This window comes from Salmo trutta, chromosome 15, assembly GCF_901001165.1.
Source record: "Salmo trutta chromosome 15, fSalTru1.1, whole genome shotgun sequence".
Taxonomy (NCBI): domain Eukaryota; kingdom Metazoa; phylum Chordata; class Actinopteri; order Salmoniformes; family Salmonidae; genus Salmo; species Salmo trutta.
Genome location: NC_042971.1, coordinates 3,869,091 through 3,874,963, shown reverse-complemented (window position 1 = coordinate 3,874,963; position 5,873 = coordinate 3,869,091). Strand labels below are relative to the sequence as shown.

Below are 5,873 nucleotides of genomic sequence, written 5' to 3'. Positions count from 1 at the left end.
CCCGGGTTCAGCCAACAGGGGGCGCACCCAGCCCCTCTAGTTAAACTGAATGTCTCTCTCTCTCTCTCAGGCTATGAAAAAAGCCCCACCTCCTCTCGCTCAGCCATTCTAACAGTGGAAGCCAGGATCTGTGAGAAACTATGATAATAAACTGTGAACAATAATGAAGCCATGTTTGTCTGTGTGAGTGAGGATATATTATTTAATCGTGTGATAACTTTAATTCTGTGATAACTTTATGTAATACATCCTCTGTTTCCTAACTGAATAAACATTTTAAGATAGCAGTTGGTTCAGTCTGATCATCTCATGTACTGTTGGAACTTTATTTTAATCCTTTTTCACTATTTAAAAAAAAACATTTATGACAAATTCCAGAGCCTCTGTATACATTTTTACACATTTTTCCCCCACTCTCTACTTTGTACAATGACAGAGAAGTGGGACTCTGTCGTTTTTTCTGACAAGTTCTCTCATTGATCTCAGGTTCAGCCACCAAGGGGGTCATCCACCCTCCATGAAAACTTTCATAGGCTCTCTTTCACTCAGTAATCATGTAACAAGTCGACAGGCTCCCAGAGGCAGGGCAATCAAAGGCTCCAAGTCACTGAAGTGCCCATCAGCCCAGCCATTGTTATTATTCATACCAGCCGTTCTACATGCAAACAATTTAAAACACTATAGTAAATATTATTTATATTTTCTAGTCTGAGAGGTTCTGAATATAACCTGTTTCCAAACAGTATGAATAATAACAATGGCTGGGCTGATGGGCAGTTCAGTGAGTTGGAGCCTTTGATTGCCCTGCCTCTGTATTACTGAATGAAAGAGAGCCCAGCCCTGAAATGAATCACCCTGATGATCCTCTAACCTCAACATAACAATGACGTAGGCAACCACCTGGACAATCAATGCAAGGTGTTAATCTCATCTCCTGAATGATCAATTTAACACAACTTTAAACCCAGGTTTTTTTCTTGTTTCGATATTTAAATGTTGAAAAGGGTTGTGCCTATCTGAGTGTGTATATAATGGCCTTCTCCAGAGAAGTCATTCTCAATAGAACTTCATACTGAGAGAGAACACACTTCCAAGGAGCTGATTTTGGATTGTTACCTTTGCTGTATTCTGAAAACATTTAGTTGAGAAATTACTTGGAGCAAGATGGCATCTGCTACTGGTTCAAGGTAAGATATCTCTTGATTCATTCAATATATATATTACTGTAATTGTCTTGCTGTTAATAAAAATGTTATTAGTAGTTCTGCCAGACTTAGGAAGGTTGGAATTAGGGCAGCAGGCAATGTATTCCTATTGGAAGAGATTTAGAGGTCAAGGCTGCACCCTGTTTTAACTCTTAACTTAAATTTAAATTTGATTTGTTTGGTAATAATGTTTTGTGTGTTTTTTTCCAGGACGGTCTCAATGAAGTGTGGCAACCCAGACAGGGTTTGGCCACGAACCCAGAAGGAGGGGCTAAGACCCATGTAGACAAACTAACGGACCGATTGGTCCTGTTCTCCGCTAACTCCTCCCCCTCTTGTATGGAGCTGGCCAATAGGATCGCAGGGTGAAGTCGATAGGCCGTTCCAGGTTACAGCCAGGGCTGTTGCCCTGATAGAAACACACGATTCCCCTCTCAGATAGACATGTTTGTTCTACGTTCCATATTTTTATCTGAACGTTTCTAAAACGTTTTGTCCTGCTGAACGCATCCCCCTCCCAGGGTTCTCTGAACTACCCGCTGGGAAGGCTTCTCCTCCAGCCCTGCTTTAACACGCCTGGTTCAGATACTCTTCACCGGGACCGTGGTTGAGTTAGAGCAGGGACGGAGCTAAACCCTGCAGTTGAATTAGGATGTTACGTCTGTCTATCTGTCTGTCTGTCTGTTCAGTAACACCTCCTAACCCTAACCTGTCTGTCTGTCTGTCTGTCTGTCTGTCTGTCTGTCTGTTTGTCTGTCTGTCTGTTCAGTAACACCTCCTAACCCTAACCTGTCTGTCTGTTCAGTAACACCTCCTAACCCTAACCTGTCTGTCTGTCTGTCTGTCTGTTCAGTAACACCTCCTAACCCTAACCTGTCTGTCTGTAGGAGACTGGAAGTAGATCTGGGGGAGACTGACGTCTACCAGGATTCTAATGGAGGTGAGGAAGAGGAGGAGGATGATGATGGTGGTAGTGATGGTTCTGTGTGACCCCTGACCTGACCTCTTGTCTCCATAGAAACGCGTATCCAGATCCAGGAGTCGGTCAGAGGGAGAGACGTTTATACTGGATACACCGGATGTACACCGTTTAGGTTATAATGCATACACCGGGTGTACACCGTCAGTTTATTCTGGATACACCGGGTGTACACCGTTTAGTTTATACTGGATACACCGGGTGCACACCGTTTAGTTAATACTGGATACACCGGGTGTACACCGTTTAGGTTATACTGGATACACCGGATGTACACTGTTTAGGTTATAATGGATACACCGGGTGTACACTGTTAGTTTATTACTGGATACACCTGGTGTACAGAGGAGGAGGTAGGCCTACACTACCCACAACCCCCTCCTACTGCAGTACTACACTTCAGGACTATGACCTGATCCTATATCATAATGAATCAGATTACATGGAGAGGGGGGACCTGATCCTAGATCATAATGAATCAGATTACATGGAGAGGGGGGACCTGATCCTAGATCATAATGAATCAGATTACATGGAGAGGGGGGACCTGATCCTAGATCATAATGAATCAGATTACATGGAGAGGGGGGGACCTGATCCTAGATCATAATGATTCAGATTACATGGAGAGGGGGGACCTGATCCTAGATCACAATTAATCAGAATACATGGAGAGGAGGGGACCTGATCCTAGATCATAATGAATCAGATTACATGGAGAGGAGGGACCTGATCCTAGATCATAATGAATCAGATTGCATGGAGAGGAGGGGACCTGATTCTAGATCATAATGAATCAGATTACATGGAGAGGAGGGACCTGATCCTAGATCATAATGAATCAGATTACATGGAGAGGGGGGGACCTGATCCTAGATCATAATGAATCAGATTACATGGAGAGGGGGGACCTGATCCTAGATCATAATGAATCAGATTAAATGGAGAGGAGGGGACCTGATCCTAGATCATAATGAATCAGATTACATGGAGAGGGGGGACCTGATCCTATATCATAATGAATCAGATTACATTGAGAGGGGGGGACCTGATCCTAGATCATAATGAATCAGATTATATGGAGAGGGGGGTTATGAGAGAACCCCCACATCACTAGCTTCTCTTTTTCAACCTGCCATCTACCCACCTGGGGACTGAGGGTTATGAGAGAACCCCCACATCACTAGCTTCTCTTTATTCAACCTGCCATCTACCCACCTGGGGACTGAGGGTTATGAGAGAACCCCCACACCACTAGCTTCTCTATATTCAACCTGCCATCTACCCACCTGGGGACTGAGGGTTATGAGAGAACCCCCACATCACTAGCTTCTCTTTATTCAACCTGCCATCTACCCACCTGGGGACTGAGGGTTTTGGGAGAACCCCCACATCACTAGCTTCTCTTTATTCAACCTGCCATCTACCCACCTGGGGACTGAGGGTTATGAGAGAACCCCCACATCACTAGCTTCTCTTTATTCAACCTGCCATCTACCCACCTGGGGACTGAGGGTTATGAGAGAACCCCCACATCACTAGCTTCTCTTTATTCAACCTGTCGTCTACCCACCTGGGGACTGAGGGTTATGAGAGAACCCCCACAGCACTAGCTTCTCTTTATTCAACCTGCCATCTACCCACCTGGGGACTGAGGGTTATGAGAGAACCCCCACATCACTAGCTTCTCTTTATTCAACCTGCCATCTACCCACCTGGGGACTGAGGGTTATGAGAGAACCCCCACATCACTAGCTTCTCTTTATTCAACCTGCCATCTACCCACCTGGGGACTGAGGGTTATGAGAGAACCCCCACATCACTAGCTTCTCTTTATTCAACCTGCCATCTACCCACCTGGGGACTGAGGGTTATGAGAGAACCCCCACATCACTAGCTTCTCTTTATTCAACCTGCCGTCTACCCACCTGGGGACTGAGGGTTATGAGAGAACCCCCACATCACTAGCTTCTCTTTATTCAACCTGCCATCTACCCACCTGGGGACTGAGGGTTATGAGAGAACCCCCACATCACTAGCTTCTCTTTATTCAACCTGCCATCTACCCACCTGGGGACTGAGGGTTATGAGCGAACCCCCACATCACTAGCTTGCATGTTCTGCAGCCTTGTAAAGATAAGGAGGGGACGACTGGGAGGCAGGTTGGCATTTATTGTCATGAATCTTGCCCTGGAGGCAGGTTGGCATTTATTGTCATGAATCTTGCCCTGGAGGCAGTTCAGCAAAGTATTCACTAGCTTGCACAGGCACAAAGTAATACAATCCTATTTTAATCCTAACCTCAACCCTAACCTCACTGCTAATCCTTCCCTTAAATTAAGACCATAAAACAACATTTTCCACAGCCAATTTTGACTTTGCAGCTGACATATCTAGAGGAAATCGCACAGTTCTGCCTCCAGGTCAAGATTCATGACAAACGTCAACATGAGACAGGGAGAAGCAATGTAAAAATCAATAACGAAATTGTTTCACAATTAACATGCTTTTTCTTGTTTCAAGTATGTTTTATTATGAAAAGTACAATATAACCATGTATACTTGTACAACTATGGAGCGTATGTCCACATATAATTGTACAATTTGTTTTTCCAACATAAAAGACAAGAAATGATCACATTGGTATTTTAACGGTGTTATTGTCAGAGTTTAAATGTTTAAACAGAGGATACATCTAAAACAGGGATAAAACAAGTGCAGTATGTTGTGAGAATGTTACTTTAACGTCGACTCATAACGTCACACTATAACTTCATGGGAGTCTTGTGGAAAGACTGCATGTTGTTTTGGGTGGATTGAGTGACGTCTTCATCAACATTTTGCAGAATATTCCGGTAATATTTTCACCTCTTGTCGGCTGCAGACATTCATAAGGAGTTCCAGTAGTTTATTTGCCATTTGCAGGTATTAAAAGTAATACATACATTGTAATTCCTTGTTGGATCTCTCTCACATACAGGACAGTACATACCAGAGGAGGCTGCTGAGGGGAGGACGGCTCATAATAATGTCTGGAACAGAGTGAATGAAATGGAACACATGGAAACCACGTGTTTGATACCATTCCACTTATTCCACTCCAGCCATTACAAGCCTGTCCTCCCTAAATAAGGTCCCACCAACCTCCTGTGGTACAAACAGTAAAATATATCATAAAAAATGCAAAGTGGTAAAATATTACAAGCCTGTCGTGTGAGTGTCCAGTGTGTGTGTGTGTGTGTTCAGTGTTCAGTGTGTGTTGAGTGTGTGTGTGTTCAGTGTGTGTTTATGTGGGTGTCCACTTTTTGTCCAGTGTGTGTGTGTGTCCAGAATGTGTGTGTGTGTGTGTGTGTCCAGTGTACGTGCTCAGTGTGTGTGTGTCTATTTTGTGTAAGTCCAGTTTATGTCCAGTTTGTGTGTGTGTGTCCATTTTGTGTCGTGTGTGTGTGTCCATTTTGTTTCCAGTGTGTGTGTGCGTGTATATCCAGTGTGTGTGTGTGTGTGTATATCCAGTGTGTGTGTGTGTGGTGTGGTGTGTGTTCAGTGTGTGTGTGTGTGTGTCCAGTGTGTGTGTCCAGAATGTGTGTGTGTGTGTCCAGTGTACGTGTTCTGTGTGTGTGTGTCCAGTGTGTGTGTGTGTGTGTCCAGTGTGTGTGTGTGTCCAGTGTGTGTGTCCAGTGTGTGTGTGT

General features: G+C 44.3%; 1 long non-coding RNA gene across 1 annotated transcript; it reads right to left on the bottom strand.

Annotated features, from left to right (window-relative positions):
* Positions 1-1,382: 1,382 nt before the first annotated feature.
* On the bottom strand, positions 1,383-1,953 carry LOC115149694 (uncharacterized). The gene is made up of 2 exons (XR_003866949.1): positions 1,915-1,953; positions 1,383-1,870 (listed from the first exon to the last, which is right to left on the bottom strand). It is a non-coding gene; the product is annotated as an uncharacterized LOC115149694 (long non-coding RNA).
* Positions 1,954-5,873: the final 3,920 nt, after the last annotated feature.